This window comes from Trematomus bernacchii, unplaced genomic scaffold (genome assembly GCF_902827165.1).
Source record: "Trematomus bernacchii unplaced genomic scaffold, fTreBer1.1, whole genome shotgun sequence".
Lineage (NCBI taxonomy): Eukaryota > Metazoa > Chordata > Actinopteri > Perciformes > Nototheniidae > Trematomus > Trematomus bernacchii.
Window position 1 is genome coordinate 135930 of NW_022987584.1, and position 23827 is coordinate 159756.

Consider the following 23827-nt stretch of genomic DNA (forward strand, 5'->3'; position numbering starts at 1 on the left):
GTATTCAAAGGTCACTTATTTAAATAAATCAATATCTGAGGTTAGCAAACAGATACTGCCTTTATCTAGAGAGCCAATGACACCCATGAAGAATTGCAAATCTTTTCATCTGCTGTATTAATAAAATTGCCATGTGTTTTCAAATTGAAAATAAGGCACTGTCAGCCCAGAACATTATGCAAAATATATATATATTTTAAAAGGGACCCTCTGTTAGGATGCGTGGAAAGGGTAGGACCCAAATGCAGACTACAAAACAAGGTAACAAGGTCTAGAAACAAAAGCGAGCTTTATTCCAAAAGCTGAACAAAAACATGGCATGAAACACATAGGTACTACAAAAACTGACCGTGACCAACATGGTGGGAGACAGGAGAAACAATGAACCGACAAGGCACACAGGGGAAGACAAATCAAATCAAATCAGGTTTTATTTATAAAGCATATTTTAAAAGCGATTTTTGGTCGAGCCAAAGTGCTGTACATGTAATAAAAAACACATTACTACAAAACACAATAAACTACAATAAATTACAACAGATATAACTATAACAGATATAAAACACACGGAAAAGTCAGGAGTCATGCTCCGCTCTAATTAGAAGGCCAGAGAGAAGAAGTGTGTTTTTAATATGGATTTAAAAACCCCTAGGGTCTGGGCCGACCTCACATGGAGGGGCAGAGTGTTCCAGAGCCTAGGGCCAGCTGCTGCGAAGGCTCGGTGCCCTCGGGTTTTTAGCCTGGTCTTGGGCACTACCAGCAGCAGCTGGTCAGCAGACCTTAAAGCTCTGGCTGGGGTGTAGCGCTGGAGGAGTTCAGCTATATAGGCCGGAGCCAGCCCATTTAGGGCTTTAAAAACAAATAAAAGGACTTTAAAATCAATTCTGAACCGAACTGGAAGCCAGTGTAGTGAGGCCAGAATAGGGGTGATGTGGTCGCGCTTTTTGTGACCAGTCAGTAAAAGTGCAGCCGCGTTTTGGACTAGCTGTAAGCGTTTGATTGAGGCCTGGTCCATACCCACATACAGAGCGTTACAATAGTCCAGTCTCGAGGTTACAAAGGCGTTGATAACCCTTTCCAAGTCTTTAAAAGCTAAATACGACTTGGTTTTGGCCAATAGTCTTATTTTAAAAAAGCAGGATTTTACTACGGTGCTAACCTGCTTGTCAAATTTAAAAGTGCTGGTGAATGTCACTCCAAGGTTCATGACCGAGGGGAGGATGTTTTTTTTGAGAGAGCCCAGAATATCAACCGGAGAGGCTGGAGGTTGCGGTCCAAAAAAGATGACCTCAGTCTTGCTCTCGTTGAGGTTGAGGAAGTTTTTGCTCAGCCAGGATTTAATCTCTGCTAAGCAGTCCATCAGCTGCTGTAGTGAGTGTGTGACATTTGCTTTTAGAGGCAGATATATCTGTACATTGTCGGCGTAGCAGTGGAAGGGAATGTTATGTTTTGTGAGTATTGAACCTAGGGGCAGTATGTACAGTAGGAAAAGGATGGGGCCCAGAATCGAGCCTTGGGGAACCCCACAGGTAAGAGGGGCTTTGGCAGAGGAGAAGGCACCTAGCTGTACCGAGAAGCTACGGTCTGTCAGGTAGGACCTGAACCATGCAAGGGCGGAGCCTGTGATGCCAGCGGACTGTTCAAGCCGTGACAACAGGATGCTATGGTCCACAGTGTCAAAGGCAGCTGTCAGGTCTAACAGCACCAAGACAGCTGGGCTGCCTGAGTCGGCGGCTAGGAGCAGATCATTAAAAACTCTTAAAAGAGCTGTTTCAGTGCTGTGCATGGGTTTGAAGCCAGACTGGAACTTTTCATGGATTCCATGCGTGGTTAAAAAAGACTGCAGCTGGGCGTAGACTACTCGCTCCAGGGCTTTTGATAAAAAAGGCAGCTGGGAGATGGGCCTAAAATTTGCGAGAATGTAAGGGTCGAGATTTTTCTTTTTAAGGAGTGGCTTAACCACGGCATGGTTGAAGGCAGCTGGGACACATCCTGAGGAAAGAGAGGTGTTTAAAAGTAATAAAATACTTGCTCCAACTGAATCAAAAACATCCCTGAGAAGGCGAGAGGGAATGCTGTCTGAGGTGCAGTTTGTCGGCCGCAGGTGCTTGACTACATCCGAGAGAGAAGAGAGGGATACAGGCTCAAAGTGGTCGAGGACAGCAGGGCACAGAAGAGGAGCAGGATCTGGGGTAGCACTAGTGTGGGCTAACCTAAGAGCAGATACCTTTTCAATAAAAAATTTAAGAAACTTATCACAGAGAGTAGTCGATGGGACAATAGAAGAAACATCACAGGGATTAATGATAGAGTTGAGGACATTAAAAAGAACCTGAGGTTTATGGCTGTTTTTGGAGATTAACAGAGAAATGTGCTCTGTTTTGGCTGCTTTGACTGCCGTCTGGTAGTCGGAAAGGCAAGCACGAAGGATTTCTAGGGAGACATGGAGTTTATCCTTTTTCCATTTTCTCTCTGCACGCCTGCAAGCGCGTCTAAGATCACGAGTACAGTCATTGAGCCACGGCTCTGATAGAACTTTGGCGCGTCTAAGCGTAAAAGGAGCAACAGAATCCAGTATTAGTGTACATGTCGAATCAAACATGGAGATAAGCTCATCAGCATTAAAAGCACAGTTCACATCTAATTTACAGATCGGAGAAGCATTAAAAACATCAGAGAACTGTGAGGCAGTCAAGGGGTTAATCGAACGCAGACGACGCGCCGGGGCACGTGATTCGACTCCTGCAGAAGGGATGGAGGTTGTAAACAGAACCGGTAAATGGTCTGAGATACGCGTTGCTGCACATATTTCATCCACAGATACAGACAGTCCAAACGATAATACTAAGTCCAAAGTGTGTCCTTTTTCGTGTGTTGGGCCAGCCACGGACTGAACGAGACCAAAGAAATCAAGGAGATTTAAAAAGTCCCTAACCAGAGGTTTGGACTCGCAACACACATGGACATTGAAGTCTCCGGAGATCAAAACACGATCATATTTCACCATGATCCCGGACAGAAAGTCAGAAAAGTCATTTATGAAATCCTTATTACACTTTGGCGGACGATACACGACTGCGCAGAGTATAGGCGAGGCCGGGTTCAGTTCAAAAAGCTGCAACTCAAAGCTAGCATAGCTAGATACAGGGTGAAGCATTCGGCATTGGAGGCTAGCTCTAAACACTGATGCTATGCCCCCACCATGGCCGGTGGCACGGGGGGAGCTGAAGAATGTACAGTCAGGAGGAAGAAGTTCAGAGAACGGTGTATACTCGCCAGCGTGGACCCAGGTCTCCGTCAGGAACATAAAATCCAGTTTACGAGAGGTGAAGAAGTCGTTTAGGAGGAACGTTTTGTTTGCTATCGACCTAGCATTTAGCAAAGCCATGCAAAGTTTTCGCTCCGGGCTAGCCGAAGGTGTAGTGCGTCTCAGCTGACGAAGATGTGCATGTTGAACGCCGCGCGGGCCGGGAGCAGTCAGTCGGGCAGGACAAGACAAGACTAAATACAGAGAGGTAAGGGAGGCAGAAATACAAGGGCAACAGGTGAACACAATCAAACAATCAGACACACCAGGGAAACTAAGGCCCAATCCCAAACCACTCCCTCGACCCTACCCCTCCGTGGCGGAGTGAACTCCGTCTGTAGCCACACTCGCAGCTCAACGAGGCTCCCTCCTGTCAGATGGAGGGAGTAAATACAGCGGCAAGCTTTGGGACAAACTCCCCTCTCTCCGGCAGAAACAGGAAATGCCGTAACTGTATGTAACAACGGTTTCAAATCAGCATCTCTTATGGCGCATTTCCACTACACGGTCGGCCTCGGCCACACTCGGTACGGCTCGGTACGGCTTGGCCGCGTTGGGCCTTAACAGGGCCGACTCACTTCATGCTGCGCTTCCATTACAGTTTAGGAACTGGGTAGTAACGCAGTGTAGGCGGAGCCGTGACGTCATCTTCAATGAGAAATCCAGAAACACAACACAGCCGTTAGCTGTGAGCACTCAGAGCTCACAGCTCCTTATATATGTTCAGAAACTCGACAAAAGTTAAACAAGTACACACCACAGACTGCCTGTGTCATGGTGAATACAGTCGCTGCTTAATTTATGTCTGTATAGGCCGTTGTTGTGAGTGTGGACGGTCGGGGCATATACTGCGTTAGCTTAGCCAATCTCCATCTAGAAAACACGCATTTTAAAAGGTTTTTCGCCTGCCGTCTGTCTGCAGACTTGACAAAGCATTAATTCATGGTTTTTACTAACCGGTATCAGTATGTTGTTACTTCGGCATCATTTTGAAACGTGTATTACAATTAAATCACGGTCAAATATGTCCATCTTGTTGTAGTTCTAGCCCTCTTGCCAGCGCTCCTCTCTAGTTTAGCATACTCAGCCCGACTCAGCCCTGTTTGTTGGCCCCGATAGAACCACAATTTTCTAGGGCCAGAAAAGAGGGGAAAAAGTGGCCCCGCGCCGTGCCGCGCCGGAACGAGGCCTAGTGGAAGCACAACCAAAAAAGGGGACGGCACGACACGGCACGCTTAAAGCGAGCTACGCGCTGCAATGGAAATGCGCCATTAGACAAAAAATGTAAATTAAGAACTCAAATAAAACTCCAAACATCTTTCATTGTGTTACTTTTTTGTAAAGCTCTTTTAGTTTTAAACCTGATGTTTATAAGCTTCTTAGTTTTTGCAACAGTCTGTAAATATACACAACTTTATAATAAAATGCACACATTTACCTTTTTCTAGACTAAACACAGGTATGATCCTAAGTTAAAAAAATATGAGGTTATCATGAGGTTGTTAACATCGCAATTTATCAGTGGATGTTTGCTGGAACTACTTGTAAACAGCGTGTTTCCTGACGGACACACACAGCGTGACTCCGGTCAGGTAGAGACCGGTCTCCAGTCAGCACCGATGCAGACTCGCTGTTTGAGGGCTTGATAGCCCACTCCCCCTCCACACCTCTCCACACTCGTTGGTTTGGAACAGCACTTAATGTGGCGGACCCTCCGCGCGAACGCGCAAACGGAGGGGTAGTGTGTAGGGGTAGGGTGTAGGGCGTGGTTTGGGATTGGGCCTAAGACAGGAAGGCAAACACAGGAAGAAGGAACAGAGAAGACACAAGGAGGAAAACATTTCAAAACAAAACAGGAAACCAGAGACAGAAAAAGACAAGACAAAACACAACACAGACAGATCGTGACACCCGTAAGGCTTAATCAATGTTATATATATAGATCTTTATATAATATCAATATTATAATAAACTTCAACCAAAGTCAATTTCAGGAGTGGTGTTTGACACAGTTTACATTCAATTTCAACTATTCAACCTTTTTAAATAATTTACTTTAATTTAGAAAAGTTTTTTCTGAGAAAAATGTACTAACAAATAGAAAAATACAAGTTTAATAGGACAATGTGGATTTATTTTCTCTCACCTTGTAATTACACAATCAAATAATCTATAATACGGCTTTGGACTTCACTCACCAAACTTCTTTTTTTTTTAATGTTTTGCATTTGTACTATTTTGTAGTCAATTTGGACAAATATCTTTCGAACTAAAAATATCCTATGATTGCATATGGTGTGAATATGTGTACCCTGCTCACTCTGTATTATTTTAGGTACAATTTATATTTTAAATGTAATGAAAAAGCCAACTCAATAGTGTGTTAAAAATAGACTTTAGGATATAGTAAAACAAAAAACTGATAATGTATTCTTAACTCTCCTTTATCTTCACATTTGCTTTACACCCTCTATCCTTGGTGGTCATTTTGACCCCAGGAGTTTAAAGCTCAAGAAAATGATCATATTCAAAATTGTTACCAAAATGTACGTTTCAAGTACTTTATGTTTCTTAGTTGACTATCTAAATATCCATTTAAATAAAACACTACTAGCCATTTTCATTACATTAGCAGCACTAAACGTACCCTGTTTTTCACGTGGGGAGCGGGACCAAGATAACTTTCCATTTTTGGAAAGTAATGTTTCTGCTTGTGTTTGACAGACAACAGGAGCATCTGCATGGGGTATTCAGGGTGGACAATTTGACAGAGGATTTCTCTGAAAGTACAAAATAAAAGTATTTTATAGTCTTTGCGCTAGTAGTCTAACTACTGAGTCCAAAATGATCAGTCTTCGAACTTAAAAGTATTTGTATTGCTCGTCACATATAGCAGCAAGACAGGCATTGTTGTACCATGGAGGGGACTTTGACAGGAGAGTATCAAGAAGTACACAGTAAAAGTATTTCATAGTATTTCAGATAGTTGTAACTACAACTGATTCCAACTTCATCAGTCTTATGAAAAACGTATGGCCAAAAATAATGTTATCGCTCATCAAAGATAGCAGAAGCTTGTCGTTTTTGCACTGTGTAAAGGCAAAGAGTTAGAACCTTTATTTTGAACGGGCTTGGTGTGAACGCGCCTTTAGTGTGTGTTTGCATCGAATATTTTTCAAGGCAAAGATACGTTAAACCCACTGCAGCCTTGCACTTCGCCAGGAGAGGTCGCTGTCACTGAAGCTTCGAGAAATTAACCTATTTTTGAAACAATTGTCCAAGTGGTTCGATGCGTCATTCAAAGCTTCATTTGCCCATCACTACACCAAAACACTGTTGGTTCATCTCTATACCGTCTACTGGGTTTGCCGACCGTGTGGATGGTATTTTTAAACTTTTTTAAATCAACTTTTACGTAGATTTACTCGTTCTCATCTGTTGCTCCGTGTTCCTCTCTCTCTCCTGCTAGCTGCCTGGCTGCTGAGCACAGATCCCTTAAAGGGAAAGGGCCGTTGCTATTTTGTCATCCTACTTTCATTTATTTTATTCTTAAAAGGATGATATCATTGACCAATTTTAAACTCGTATTTTAATAAAATAACTTAATGACTTCTATGGTTTTTAATATAATACTAATATTTATTTGAAACATATTTATATACTTTCGTGAAGGTATTTACTATGTTTTAATGTGGGTTACATATGTATTTAGTAAAAAACAATAATGCTGACACATTAGTACTCGTAGTAAACAAACGTATAGGATTAAAAAAAAGACTGCCCTCATTCTCAGACAGATCAACAGTTACAAGCCTGAAGCTTTCAGTCTGGACAACTGCAGTTTCAGTTTGATCAAATGTTTCTGTATTCATCAAAATTCCTGGCTCAAACTGCAACTGGCTCTGCCTCTGTCTGCCATCATGGTTCCTGCTTTTGTGGGAATTAAATGTCGTATAGTCACTGGTTTCAAAATGACAATCCTGGTAAGGGCATTGAACATGTTGGCGCATCCGGTTATGTGTACGCAAATGTGAAAACAAATATTTTTCTGCACATCTATCTATCTATCTATCTATCTATCCATCCATCCATCTATCTATCCATCTATCTATCTATCTATCCATCTATCCATCTATCCATCTATCCATCCATCCATCCATCTATCTATCTATCTATCTATCTATCTATCTATCTATCCATCTATCCATCTATCCATCTATCCATCCATCCATCCATCTATCTATCTATCCATCTATCCATCTATCCATCTATCCATCTATCCATCTATCCATCTATCCATCTATCCATCTATCCATCTATCCATCTATCCATCTATCCATCTATCCATCTATCTATCTATCCAACCAAGTCTCACAGCATTTCGTGTTATAGTCACGACATGTAATCTATTGATTCGTGTTCACCGACACGATATTCCGCTTTTTTTCCTGTCACACAGAACGATTTTAAAAGCAATTTATTTCCGGTCGGGTCTTGGAAGACCGGAAGCTGTGTGGTTCATAAAAACATGTTCTTACTCAATATCAAGCCACGATTATTGTTTTAAATCATACCGTCCGTGAGGTAAAGAAATGGCTCAGAGCCTCAGAATATTGAAATCTGTATTTTTTAACTATTTGTCTCCTTCTAATTTGTTAATCTTTTCTAAATAACACACTCTTATTTACTCAACAATAACACACAATTATCCTTGTTTTTATTTATTTGTTTAATTCTATAATCTCTGGCTTCTTTGGCGTCCGTCAGGAACTGAATTTATCGTAGAAAGGAAAAAAGTGTGGCAAATAAATGAAGTGGGAATTAAAACAAGTATGTATCTGAACGAAAAGTACTACAATTATCTCAACATTTACACAGATGGTTCTAAGAACAAGGAAGAGTGTGTTGGAGTTGGTATATATGTCCCAGACTTTAAAATATTGATCTCAAAAAGAGCGTCAGATCAACTATCAGTGTACACAGCAGAAATGCTGGCAGTAATAATAGGATTACAGTGGGTTGAAGAGGTCAGACCAGATAGGGTGGTGATGTGCACAGATTCATTATCCATATTCAAAAGCATACAGTCAACAACAACTGCCAGAGAAGACATTCTCATAGAACTGAACCACAGCCTGTTAAGACTTCACAGAGGCGGCATAGATCTGCAGTTCTGCTGGGTGCCTGCTCATGAGGGGGTGAAAGGGAACGAGTGTGCTCATGAGGGGGTGAAAGGGAACGAGTGTGCTCATGAGGGGGTGAAAGGGAACGAGTGTGCTCATGAGGGGGTGAAAGGGAACGAGTGTGCTCATGAGGGGGTGAAAGGGAACGAGTGTGCTCATGAGGGGGTGAAAGGGAACGAGTGTGCTCATGAGGGGGTGAAAGGGAACGAGTGTGCACATGAGGGGGTGAAAGGGAACGAGTGTGCTCATGAGGGGGTGAAAGGGAACGAGTGTGCTCATGAGGGGGTGAAAGGGAACGAGTGTGCTCATGAGGGGGTGAAAGGGAACGAGTGTGCTCATGAGGAGGTGAAAGGGAACGAGTGTGCTCATGAGGGGGTGAAAGGGAACGAGTGTGCTGATAAATTAGCAAAAAGTGCACTACAAAAGGAAATCACATTACCAGTTCAACTTGGAGAAGGAGAAGGGAAAGCAGTCATTAGGAAGAAAGGGATGGAGATCTGGCAGAAAAGGTGGGAGGAAGACCAGAAAGGCAAAGAATATCATAAAGTTCAAAAGACAATCACAATTAATATTTATAAAGAAAGAAACAGAAGGCAGGAAATCATGATAGCTAGACTCAGACTAAATCACACAGCATTGAATGGTACGCTGTATGTCATGGGGAAAAGTGACAGTGATAAGTGTGGGAGCTGTGGAGTAAAAGAAGATGTAGAACATATCTTGTTACATTGTGACATCTATAAAGCTGAAAGAGTAAACTAAAGGATAAAGTTATAGAGGCAGAGAGGGAGTGGAGTGTGGTTGGTGTTTTGGGAACAGAGGGAGAGGGAATAAGAGCAACCAGAAAGGCACTGTTCACCTTTCAGAGTGAAACTGGGCTAAGAATGTAACATTAGGTCAGGTAAGATCATAGATTTGTATTTTGTTTTGTTTCATTTATTTTATGTTTTTTGTTCATTTGTTTATTTGTTTATTTGTTTATGTGTTGATTAGATCATAGATATATACGTCCATGAGTTAAGAGATGGAATGATATGATGATTCACACTCATGTACAGTAGGTGGCGGTATGCATCTTTAAAGTTGTTTGCAATCCGCCAAACACCTAGAGAAGAAGAAGAAGACTGACAGAGAGCGGGAGATGGGAGGCGGGGCTTAAAGGAAAACTCTACTGCGCATGCTCTGTGGGCCCACATCTGCGTACTTCTGCTCTCGACCATGCTCTCAGGCAGGATCCAGTTCTTGTAAAACTTCCATCGGTCGGAGTCTCTATCAGCTCTCATTCATATATATCTGTGAATATAACCCGTTCCTCTCAGGAGAAGAAGAGACGAGAGGAGCTTTAGAACAATTCCACCTCTTCATCCGGGTACTTATCTGCTGCTAGCTGCTTCATGCTAGGTGGCTAATGCTAGTCGGTGAACATCTGAACTGAAGAACAAAGGAGCAGAAACACCGGGTAATACTGAGTACTTTTACTATAATACTGTGTACTTTTACGACTGATATTACTGAGTACTTTTACTATAACACTGAGTAGTTTAATACTGATAACACTGAGTAGTTTAATACTGATAACACTGAGTAGTTTAATACTGATAACACTGAGTAGTTTATTACTGATAATACTGAGTACTCCAGGTGGAACTAAAGTCTGATTTAACACTTGATTACATTTCACATCATTCATCCACATCTGTGAAGTAACTAAAGGTATTAAATACATGTAGTGGAATAAAAGTACACCATTTACGTCTGAGCTGTAGTGGAGTAGAAGTGGCATACAATGTAAATACTCAAGTAAAGTACAAGTACCTCTATGGTTGTACTTAAGTACAGTACTTGAGTAAATGTACTCCCCACCTCTGCTGCTAAGCTACTTCTTAGCTGTAGATTGGTTTTGTGTTGACTGTAGTGTTAATACTTATTTCAGAGACCCAGCAGGAGAAGGAGCACTGAGAGCAGCATGGAGGAGAACAAAGAGACCGCCAGAACTCAGGTCAGTGTTCACTTCATCACAATATATTCCTAACACTGTTATCCCTTACACTGGGGCACATTTGTGTTATTTAACCAGTTGAGCCCCGAGCCTGTTTTTCAGGCATCAGGCTCAAAAATGACATTCCCAGAACAATTGACTATAGCTTCACTTCTAAAAGGGGTAAATTAATAATCTTTTTTCTCAGAGCAATGATAAACCTGTGAGTTGGATGTAGAAAAGTCAGAATCAATATAGAATTATTTTAAAGTAAATTCAGATTGAACATAGTAAAAAAGAAAAAGGTAAATGATAGTGTCCGTCCAAGAAAAAACATTACTTATAGTGAAAACTGCTCTTGAATGATGGGATAGTAGACTAAAAGCTTTAGGAATCCAAAGTATAACATATAAGTACCCTGTATCAAGATTGATGCAAAACAAGTGACATTTGACCTTTTTAGAGAGATTTAGAAAAGAAAACTCACTTCTGAGGATATTTGGCTGCATTTTCCATATCTCTGGCCCCCCTCGGTCGATTTTGATGATTGACACCTCTTTTTAACCGTTAGAGCCAATAGAATCAAGGGGAAGTTCCTCAAATCCATCTAAACATTACCCATTGGTGAATGAGTGATGCATAGCCAGAATGCCCAAAACCGGAAACTGTCATACACTCTCGTAGCAGCTACGTTTTTTCTGTGCTAAGTGGGTTAGCATTTTTCCGCTCAGGGCTAATTCAGAGCCTTTGTTATTTCGTTTAGCTAAAAATGGTTATTATTGTCTGATAGCTGAGTTTCTTCCCGTTAAGTGGATATGACACATTCATAGTTTATTTTACAGGTTAAGCCCGGTACTGGGGACAAAACGCATCATCTGCAGGGAACAGCGTCTGAGGGCTTCTTCATATTTAATAAACTATGAATGTTTCATATCCATGTAACGGGAAGAAACTCAGCTAACTGATGATATGAACCATTTTTAACAAAAAGAAACACAAGACTAACGCTGAGCCTCTGAATTAGCCCTGAGCGAAAAAATTATAACGCCGTTAGCACAGAACTCACGGTATAAAACCCTTATTACTTATCGCAAATCCAACCCATCGATTAGCATTGTGAGATTACCAGAGGTGGGAGTAAGTCCTACATGTGCAAGTCATGAGCATGTCTCAAGTCTTGACCTACAAGTATCAAGCAAGTCCCAAGTCACTGTGGTGAGAGTCAAGCAAGTCAAGTCATTGCTCAGCTCAACAAGTCAAGTCATACGAAATTCTGATGAATAAGCCCAGTTTCCGCATTTAAATCAGTTAAAAGACAGTGGTTATGAAAATGGATTCAACCCACACTATGATCTTCATTACATACACAGTTAATCATTTGAAATCTAATTTAGACCGATGGCAATCATATTAGATTCATATTAACCCTAGAACTGCAGACAATATAGCTAGGACTCAGTCAGTCTGTTCAAAAAGGCAGAATTCCAGGTAAGAAAATCATATATGGCATTTGCCATTACACATATTTAATTTAAATGTCTGTTAACACTAGAACAGCGTCAGCACCTACATAGATATCATATTCAAATAATTTAATTTGTTCCTCTTCATAATTTCCTTATAAACTAAGTAGGACGATTTAAAACTCACTTAATTGGGTTAATTTAGAAATGGCTTCAGTTTATCATCATAACAGATCAAAAAGTTCAGATTCATTTTTACAATAAATCAAGGAATGATGCACTTCTACAAACAAAAACATCATAATTAAAACATTTAAACAAACTACTAAAAGTAGATGAACTACATTATTCAACAGTTTACAGTAACTTCTGATAACACAGGGGAAATAAACGAGGCATCTCTTTTCGTCTCTCTCTCTCTCTCTCTCTCTCTCTCTCTCTCTCTCTCTCTCTCTCTCTCTCTCTCTCTCTCTCTCTCTCTCTCTCTCTCCTCTCTCTCTCTCTCTCTCTCTCTCTCTCTCTCTCTCCTGACAGCCCGTCAGTATCAGGGTTAGTCAAAATGAATCCCTTGGAGGTATAGTGTTCATTTACCGTTTTGTCTTCTCTTTGCAATGCTTAATCGATTTGAAACCAAGTCTAACGTAGCTTAAACTTAACGTTAGCTTTCTAGCTAACACAACACATTCACGCACCTTTCTCTGTGGGTTTTTTGTAGTGACGAATAAAGTTGGATGTTGTGGTGGTCGTGTCACTGATCTTTATGCTGCAGACCCTGCATACCGCTGTTCTCTTCTTATTAGCGTCATCGACAACATAATCCTTGAATCCAAACTTCACTATTTTTGGAGTAACGCTAGCCGCTGCAATGTTAACTGACACTCCTGCCGTCTAGTGGGTTGCCAGGTTTGCGCGCACGGCGCTATAATCACCCAATCACATTTTTCGAAAAACTAAACGTAATATCTCACTACAAAAACAAACGCAAATATTTAATTTTAAACAGACAAGTCCTTTCAAGTCATCCGTCTCAAGCTTAAGTCAAGTCTCAAGTCATGAATACCAAGTCAAAGTCAAGTCTTTTATCAATGTTAGTCAAGCAAGTCTCAAGTCCAAAAATATGCCACTCGAGTCTGACTCGAGTCAAGTCATGTGACTCGAGTCCCCACCTCTGGAGATTACACAGATTCGATAGGTATCTGTATCATCACTCCATGATCAGAACTCGCGATATGAGAAACAAAAACAGACATCACACCCCGTAGCCAACACGGCAATATGTCTTACCATTGTTGTTGTCTGATCAAATGTTGTCTTCAATGGCATGAAAACGATAAAACCGCTGCTGAAGGTTAATCCATAGGTTAATCCAATGTGTCTGTGTCACTTTGAAATGATTTCTGATAATCCATCAGCAATAAACCTAGTTTTCAGATTTCAGAGCGTAAGATAGGTTTCGCTTTGGGCAGACGACATGCGCGTAGCTCTCAATTATCAATGGTAACGTGTGTATGTGGAAATTCCCCTTCAATTCTATTGGCTGTAACGGTTCAAAAGAGATGTCAATCATCAAAATCGACCAATGGGTTCCAGAGAAACGGAAAATACACCCATTTCCACCCAAATGACCCCAGAGTTGTTGTTTTTTGTTGCTAAACCTCTCTAAAAAGGTAAAATGTCACTTGTTTTGCATCAATCTTGATACAGTGTACTTATTATATGTTATAGTTTGGATTCCTAAAGCTTTTAGTCTACTAACCCATCATTCAAGGGTGGTTTCACTATAAGTAAAGGTTTATTTTCGGACGGACACTATAATTTACATTTTTTACTATGTTCAATCTGAATTGATTCTGACTTTTCTCCATCCAACTAGTGTTAATTTCGTTGACTAAAACTATGATGAAATATGTTCGTCAGCGACGGGCCCGGCGCCACGAGGGGGCAAAAGGGGGCATTGCCCCCTCAGTTTTATTATTTGCCCCCTCACCTTGAGCATCATTCATCCATCAAAAAGTACAATAAATGTCACAATTATTAAATAATAACTTTAAATAATTATCTTCCCCAATACACGTTACTATGTTTAGATCAGATATGTGGGCAGGCAGTCAAGCAACGTGTAAAAAAGCCTCAACCCCAAGTGAGCTTGTAGTCTTAATTAATGTTAGCATGTGTGCTTAGCTGTAAACACAGTCGGATGGGTGAACAAAACGTCCCCGTTTTCCGGGCAAAGTCCCCGTTTCCGGTGGCCGGTACCCGGTTGAAACTCCCGAAAATGTTCCCCTTTTTTTAATGTGCGTTAAAAAACATAGAGCAAGGTGAAATAAAATGTTACATGTCAGTAAAAACAGAGAAACACTGTTGTGCCTTTTTGTAGCGTTAGCGTATTTCTTCTTCTACTACCTACTTCTTCTTCTACCTCTAATTCAATGTACCTGCCCGCGAGATATTGGACAAAAGAAACTCGGCTAGTAGTGTCAACTAAATCCATAGTATTACAACAAAAGTGCTTTAAATGAGGCAAGTTAAGAATTTATGTTCTCAATCGTCATGTGTGGGATTGAATATTAAATTAGTTTAGATGTATTGTCCCCAGGGGGAAATTCATTTTCACAGCTCTGTGAAAACAATATGAAATCAACAAAAAAAAGACGGACAACTACAGATAGCACCACACATGATGGTTACTTGTTATTATTTATGGCTGCCTGGATGGATCAGGTTGCAGTGTGAGAAAAAGTTTTTAGAGAGTACTTGTCCATGGACAAGTGAGTTTGGCAATTTACTTGTCGGAATATATTTTTCACTTGTCCAGAATGGACAAAAATTGGGGCCACTGGAATCTTCTTCTTCGCCAACGTATTTTAGTTTTCCCCACGATTTTTACGTCACCGCTAACGTAAGTGAGCGGTAAGATTTTACTGCATCACACATACCTAGGGTTGGGTATAGTTTGGATTTTAACGATTCCGGTTCTGCTTTTCGATTCCGGTTATTTTCGGTTCTCGATTCCGGTTCTTTGAGAGGGTAAAAATAAGTCCCATGACAAACTGGGAGAAAAACATATTTATGAAAACATTAAGTAAAATCTGTATTCCTATTTAGAAATCACTTCATACTGTTTAATTTCTTACGGTTATTGAATACAATTATATAAAAATAATCTCTTCATTGTTTAGTTAGTTCTATGTGGTGCAGTTTGAGAATGTACAATTGGCCCAGTCTCCTCTGATGTTACTCTGCAACCTGCCTGTGAGACAGAGTCCAACCACACATGTCCAACACATAGGCCTAATAATAATAATACATTATATTTATAGCCTATAGGCCTAGCGCTTTTCTACAACTCAAAGACGCTTGCATGCTTACACATGTCCTGCAATACACATGCTGCAGCTGCTCACTGTTTGCAAAAGTAAATAAATACTATTTTCATTTCAATAATGTATTTTCTATACCCTGCTTCATAAACAATACTGACATCCCTGTGCTCCTCCGAGTCTGGGGGTCGGGGGATGTGAGGACAGCGCGAGGACACAGACAGGGAGGCTGATTTACTTCATAAAGGAAATGGCGGTCAATATTAACAACATAGGAGCTAAAACGCTTAATAACCTTCATTACGTGTTAAAGAAAGAACATAAGAAAGTTTGACAAAGATTAGGCTGTTAAACGGGCAGCGGGTCCGCTGTGTATAGAAAGAGAGAGGGAGAGAGAGAGACGCTGAACTGCACCGTGCAGCGATCAGATGATCCGGAGCAGAGAGAGAGAGCTGTGGTCCGCGGGGCTCGGCCTCCTGTCCTCACAACTCTTATTAATCCCGGTACCGGACAATTGTTATTTGTTCCTACTCGGAACCGAGTTTTGCTTCCCAACCCTGCCACTGTGCTACACGTCCCGCACCGCCCCGCCCCCGTCTAACAGTACAGAAAGCGGCGAGATGCATTTCCTTAGGAATCGACAAGCAGAACCGAAACTAACATTTCTAAACGAACAATGGCGGACACGGACAATTTGCGAATGAGTTCTGCATTTTGTAAACTGAGTTTATCAATAATTTGTCAATAAATGAGGGCTAACAACGTCACTTGTCCGCTGGACAAGTCAATTGAAAGATCTACTTGTCCGACATTGTAAATAACACGTCCCGGGCGGTGGGACGGGTACTTTTTCGCACACTGGGTTGTTGCCAAGGCGAGCCCTTTTACTATAATAATAATAATATGTTTTGTATTATATCAACCGTATTGGTACAATGAGCGACATCTAGTGGCGGATTTTGGAACATTGATTTGATTTTTCTCATGGCAGTTAGACTCTAGAGACAAACCAGGGGACTTTATGTTTAATCTGTGTCTGTCCATGGTGTAGTATTTTATCCAATATTACATTTGGTTTATATATTAGTCACTTTCTTATGAAATTCTAGGTTTTAAGCCTTGGTTTGAACATTCAATCCTGGAAATAATTGTTCTTTAATCCTGACCTGACTAGAGTATAGTAAGTAAGTTAGTAAATCTGATAGGAAGACGAGTTAAGGGATAGAGGAGAAAAGGTTATGGTATAATTACAGAGCCTGTCAATTTATACATTGAGGAAATCAATGTTAGTCTGTTAACCAAAGTGCAGCCATCTAATAATGTTCTATCTATTATTAAAGATCAGAGGAAAGGAACAGAATGAGAGGGGTCAATCCGGAATACAAATAAATAAGCAAAGAGATTGTAGAGCAGTGGGAAGGAAAAACGCTTGGCAGTGTCAATTAATGACACATGGTCCTTAGCTAGAAAGTCTAACACTAGTGATGATTGGCTTCTTTTTCGTGTCCTCAGAAATAAATGTTCTGCCCTTATTAAAAAAGCTAAAGCTGATTACTATCGGAGCTTAACCACTGATTGTTTTAATGACCATTCTAAATTCTGGAAAACAATTAAATCACTTCAGAACAAGAAGGTTTCTAGTTTCCCACAAAAACTGAAGGTCAGTGATTCTTTTATTTCTGATTCAGATGGTATGTCTAATGCCTTTAATGCTCACTTCAAAAAGGCTGGTCACATTTTTGATGAGCAAAGTCATGACTCTCTAAATGGTCGTACTCACAGCCATTGTCAAGAGTTGAACTCTCCTGTTTTTGATTTCGCTTATTTCTCGGTCTCTGAAGTCTTACAGGGTTTGCACTCGATTGATCCTAAAAAGTCTGCCGGGCCTGACGGCCTCGACCCCGTTCTTTTTAAAAATTGCAGCTCAGATTATAGCACAACCTGTAACTGATATTTTTAATCTCTCCCTGTCCACTCACACACTGCCAGCTGTGTGGAAGCAAGCTCTGGTATCGCCCCTCTTGAAAGCTGGTGATCCCACGGAGTTGAATAACTATCGTCCTATCTCAAATCTTTCTGTGTTATCAAAGATTCTTGAGTCCCTTGTTTCTACTCAGCTAAAACTTTTTTTAAATTCACACAACATCCTTAACCTTATGCAATCTGGATTCAGATCAAAGCACAGTACTGTGACTGAAAGTCTTAGACGATATTAAGGCTGCTTTGGATAAGAAATCAGTTTGTGTTGCATTGTTTATTGACCTAGCCAAAGCATTTGACACTGTAGATCACCACATTATGTCTAATGTTATGTTGGTGTCTCGTTTCGGTCACAATGCCATTTGCTGGTTTCAGAGTTATCTAACCGACCGTACTCAATGCGTCAGGTTGGGTAGTACTGTCTCTGACCCTGTCACCTTGGAGAAGGGAGTTCCACAGGGCTCTATTTTGGGGCCCTTGCTCTTTTTATTATATGTAAACAATATTTGTAATCAGATGCAATTTTCTACCTATCATATGTATGCTGATGACACTATTGTATACTCGTGTGCTCCTTCTCTGGATATGGCCGTTTCCAATTTAAAATCAGATTGTATCACGCTGCAGCATGCACTTCTTGATTCTAAACTGCTATTGAACAGTAAGAAAACCAAAGCAATGCTTTTTGCTCCCAAGTCAGCGTCCTCCTCTTGCCTCTCCATTGACACCCTTGATGGCGTTTCTGTTGAGTTTGTTGATACCTACAAATATCTGGGCTTTTTGGTTGGACAGTAATCTGAACTTTAAACACCATATTGAAGTTTTAACAAAGAAATTGAAATTCACTCTTGGCTTCCTTTACAGACTTAAATGTTGTTTTTCAATTTCATCCCGTAAAAGGTTGGTCTCTGGCTTATTCCTGTCCCAGCTGGACTACGGTGATACCATTTATAGATTTGCCTGTCCCACTGTTTTGGCCAAACTTGACCCACTTTACCATGCTGCACTGCGTTATATATCAAATGCACCCTATAGGACTCATCATTGCACACTGTATAGCCTAACTGGTTTTTATTAATGTATAAAGCCATTTTAGGTAAGCTTCCACTGTACATATGTGTCAGATTTGCCCCAGTTTGTGACTCTTACAACCTCAGATCCAGTGCCTGGATACGGTTCCAGGTTCCTGCTGTGCGGACTGAGGCTGGAAAAAGGAGTCTTTCTTATTATGGTCCTTGGTCTTGGAATGACCTTCAATCAAGCCTCAAACTGAGGGCACTTGTCTCTTTATCATGTTTTGAATTGAAGTTGGCTGAGGTCCTCACCACCAGCTGCTCTTGTAGTAACAAGTAGTGTACTTTTCTTACTGTCCTAATGTGCACAATGTAGTGACTGCTTTTTCGTCTTTTGTTTTCTTGGTTATGTTCTCTGTATTTTATATGTTTGTGTTATGTGTTATGTGTAACGTTGCTGCCTTCTTGGCCAGGTCAGCATTGAAAATGAGATTTTGTCTCAATGTTTTTTATCTGGTTAAATAAAAAAAAATAAAAATAAACTGCCAATATCTTTCGTTGTTGTGAAAAGAAAATCGCCCCCTCGGATTTTTGAACAGCCCCCTCAGTCATTCCAGCCTAGTCAGCAACCTTTTTTTCCATGACTAAAATGAGATGATGACGAGACGGCACCGACGGCAGTAAACAATAACTAACGAAATCAACATGCAATATCCTTGACGAAAAGTGACGAGACGAAAAATAAATAAAAACTATGCCAAAATCTCTCTTTACTTTCGTTGACGAAAAATGAGGAGACCAAATATTATCAAAGATAACGTTCAGTGTTTCCCCTACCATTGTCTTGGCGTTGCGCTGCGCCCTATTTAAACGGAGCCCCGCGCCCCGCCTGAAATTCAAGGTGTTTTTTTTTTTGTTTTTTTTTATTAAAAATAATAATGTATATGTTATTTATCCAATGTAGGCTATGTGCATGTTTCAGTGTCCACTGCTTTGCGTATTCACATTCTCCCTCCGCTCTGTTTCTGAAGGGCGGGGCTCCGCTCCCCCCACACACACACACAAATGCACACACTCACAATCAGAGACAAGAGCGGAGGAAAGGAGGAGAACAACAAAGTGTAAAAAAGTCAAACAAATCTGCATTATTGCCCCGAACTCTGCTGTCTGCCCGTTTGTGTCCCCCCCCCCCCCCCCCCCCCAGTTTCAAATTTGTGTATTATGTTTTAACCTCAAGCCGTTATCGTCACGGAGGAGAAGGACACACACAGCCTGCCCAGGTGGACGCACGTGAACGCGACAACGAACGTAGCGTGCGCATTCTAAAAATAGCTCACAGAGCAGGTACCGCGGTTTTGAACTACAGTATTGAATTTGAAAGAAAACAACAATGAAACTCCAGCAGAAGAATAGTCTAATGTGTTGGGTGAAAAAAAAGACAGGAGATGCGAGTTGGTTCATTCAGTAAATTAGCTCAGGATAATTGGATGTTCTGTCTACACCTGTTGATGTGAGGCTAATGCAGGATTTGCTAGCTTGATGCTACCGGCATTTAGCGACAATGACTCAACAAATTGCCTCTTAAAATGTATCGTCAGCAATGTATGACAAGCAGACTGCTTGTTTAATGTTAGACTCACACCTAACCTAGGGGAAACACTGACGTTACATCTGTGATAGTCAGTTTTTCTCCCAGCAGTTCCACACAGGTGCTGCGGCTGGGCAGCACCTGTGTGTCTGTGCTGCGCGCGGCGGTACATTTGAATTACACCGGGCCAGCGGCACACTGTGAACTGTCAGGAAGACTCGGGTCTAACCTTATTTAACAGAAAATAAAATGGGAACAACAGGGCTTGGCAGTGGTCGCGTTAACCGAATACCGTCCCCGTCAGCGCGAATGAATTGTGTACAGATTCGACGGGTAATAATGGATTATGTCTAACGCCACCACTGCTTGGGAGAAAGAAACAATGTGATATTTGGGCCCATTTTCGCTACAATGAGGCTGAGAAAAAAAGTGAATGCATTGTTTTATCCGAAGGGAAGCAATGTGGCCATAACACAGCTGGTAAAAACACCACAAACCTGACCAGATACTCTGCAAAGCTGCATTCTTAATCGTTCAACCTGTGTTTTTCATCAAATAAGGACAAGATATAATCTTATTGTGAAATAAGTTTGACTAAAATGTCAAATTATTGGTTTTGGCTAGACTAGTTGGACTGAAATGTTCTATATAATCTGATGACTAAAAAAGACTCAACAGTTTACATTGACAAAAAGTAGACTAGACTAAAATAATTAGTTTTCTTTGACTAAAATAAGACTAAAATGCTCAGACTTTTAGTCGACTAAAACTTGACTAAATAAAAACAGGATGAAGGTGACTAAATATGACTAAAACTAAAAAGGAAATTTAACACAGGACCAAGACTCAACTAAATAAAAAAAAATAGCTGACGAAATTAACACTACATCCAACTCGCATTGCTTTGAGAAAAAAGATTATTAATTTTCCCCTTTTAGAAGGGAAGTTATTGTCATTTGTTCTGGGAATGTCATTTTCGAGCCTGAGACCTGAAAAACAGGCTCAGGGCTTAACAGGTTAACTGGTTAACCTGTTACGCACGGCCCGCCCGGTACCGGGCGGAAAAACACGTTATTTTCAGGAAACAACGTCTAAGGAATGTTAATATTTAATAAACTATGAATGTTTTATATCCATGTAACGGGAAGAAACTCAGCTAACTGATCTTTTTAATTTTTTTTCCCAAAAAAAACCCACACTTAAACTCACTCATAACTCCCTTATTACTTATCCTAGATGCAAAGCCAACCACTCATTTTTGGTGTCCTGGAGACACTGAATCTAACGGTGCCCTCCTCAACACTCAGTGATAAACATTCGCGACGCTATAAACGAAAGCGTACATCATAACATGTGGAGCTAAGTAGCTAGAAACGCTAACATGGCTTACCTTGGTCAAAACTGGTCTTCAATGGCATTCAAACGATAAAAAAACGATACTGCAGTTAATCCATAGGTTCATCCTATGTGTCTGTGTCCTCTTTGAAATGATTTCTGATAATCCATAAGCAATAAAACTGCTTTTTAATTTCCAAACTCCAGAAGGACAAAATCTGCAAAACTAATTTCATTTCTAGACGTGTAGCCCCCATCTTTTCTCTTTACAATGAGTGTGTGTGTGGGCCTCCGCTTCGATTCTATTGGCTCTAACGGTCAGAAAGGTGTGTCAACGATCCCAATCGAGCAAGGGGGGCCAGAGATAGGTCAAATCCACCCAAATGACCCCAGAAGTGGGGGTTTTTGGCTAAATCTCTCTAAAAAGGTCAAATGTCACTTGTTTTGCATCAATCTTGATACAGGGTACTTATTATATGTTGTACTTTGGATTCCTAAAGCTTTTACTCTACTAACCCATCATCCAAGGGTAGTTTTCAGTATCTGTAAAAAATAATTTTTGGACGGACACTATAATTTACAGTTTTTTTACTATGTAAAATCTGAATTTTCTTTAAAATAAAAAACATTTATATTGATTCTGACACTTCTACATCCAACTCACAGATGTAACCTTGCTTTGATAAAAGAAATTATTCATATAACCCTTTTAGAAGTTAAGTTGTAGTCATTTGTTTTGGGCATGTCATTTTCGAGCCTGAAACATGAAAAACAGGCTCGGTGCTTAACAGGTTAAGGACTTTAAACCTGTACTTTTATTTAATGAGGAAACAAGCTTGAAAATTGTGGGGTTTATTTTTACAGACTCTTATTTTTGTTTTAAGATATATCTGCACCAAGGCCTCTCACTGACTCTTTATCTGTTTGTCTTTTTTAGAAACAGAGAAGAACAAAGGAACCCAAACTTTTCAGCTGTGACCAATGTGGGAAAGATTTCACTAAATCAAGTTATCTTCAGAAGCATCAGCGCATTCATACTGGAGAGAAACCATTCTGGTGTGAGCAATGTGGGAAAACCTTTTCTCAGAAATGTGATCTTAAGATACACGAACGCATTCATACTGGAGAGAAACCATACAGCTGTACCCAGTGTGGGAACACCTTTTCTCAGAAAGGTCATCTTAAGACACACGAACGCATTCATACTGGAGAGAAACCATACAGCTGTACCCAGTGTGGGAAAACCTTTTCTCATAAAGGTCTTCTTTCATCCCACCAGCGTAGCCACACCGGAGAGAAACCACACAGCTGTGAAGAGTGTCGGAAAACTTTCACTACATCAAGTCAACTCACAGTGCATCGTCGTAGTCACACGGGAGAGAAACCATTCTGGTGTGAGCAATGTGGGAAAACCTTTTCTCATAAAGTTAGTCTTAAGATGCACGAACACATTCATACTGGAGAGAAACCATACAGCTGTACCCAGTGTGGGGACACCTTTTCTGATAAAGGTAATCTTAAAATGCACGAACGCATTCATACTGGAGAGAAACCATACAGCTGTACCCAGTGTGGGAAAACCTTTTCTCAGAAAGGTAGTCTTAAGATACACGAACGCATTCATACTGGAGAAAAACCATACAGCTGTGAAGAGTGTCGGAAAACTTTCACTACATCAAGTAAACTCACAATCCATCGTCGTAGTCACACGGGAGAGAAACCATTCTGGTGTGAGCAATGTGGGAAAACCATCACAAGATCTGATACACTAAAAGTCCATCAGCGCACTCACTCTGCCTCCATCTGATCCTTTTCTGAGTCAAGCTAGCATTCCTCCTGCTTTTCTCTAAATGGAAAGCTGACCAACAGTGACTTTACGTTCTAATAAACATGTTGTTTATGGACTACATTCAGACCTCCCAAAATCCTGCCGTCCTCACACACTTAGCTCTATATGAGAGTGCTCTGGTTAATAAAAACGTTTTTTTTATTTGGTTAAACCAGCCTTTTCACATTTTTCTGTGTGTAACGTTCATTGAATCGTTTTTTTCCCATGTTTTGGTTCAATTGAAAGGTTTGAGTTGCTTTTTGGTACTTTTTTTTTTTTATTTACTTCAAGTGATGTTCAAAACATTATGACACGTTAGTTATGAGAAGTGATAAAGTACTTTTGTGACGTTCTTGTTTTGTTTGAACAAACCATGTTCTAGTGAAAGTTTGATATAATACTTTCTCATGTTATTTGACTTCATTGTGACGGCCGATAGTTTCTGTGTTCTCAGTAAATGTGATTCTTGCTGCTGTAATAATCTGAGCTGTAAACTTAAAACTTGTTTTCTAGTTTCTCATTAAACTTGTCGACACAAAGGGACTCTTTGACTCATCATTAGAAACTGTTTAATACCTTATAATGACTTCAAATCACTTTGCATTATATTTTTAAGCTTGGTCTTGGTTTACTAGCAACAAATAATAGAACGAGAATTAAAATATATATACATATAGTATTCTGATTAGTTTGATTTATTTAGTCATTTATATTTTCGTTTATCGTTTTCCCCTTTTATTATTTTGTATAGGTATTATTATTATAGATTTGAATAATTATTGATATTTGCTTTAAGTCCAATATATTCATCAAATTATCACTTTACTTATTT

At 40.4% G+C, this 23827-nt stretch overlaps 1 pseudogene; it reads left to right on the forward strand.

The window, feature by feature from the left end:
• LOC117480788 overlaps positions 1–23524 on the forward strand; it is a 119215-nt pseudogene extending 95691 nt beyond the window's left edge.
• The last annotated feature ends 303 nt before the right edge of the window (positions 23525–23827 follow it).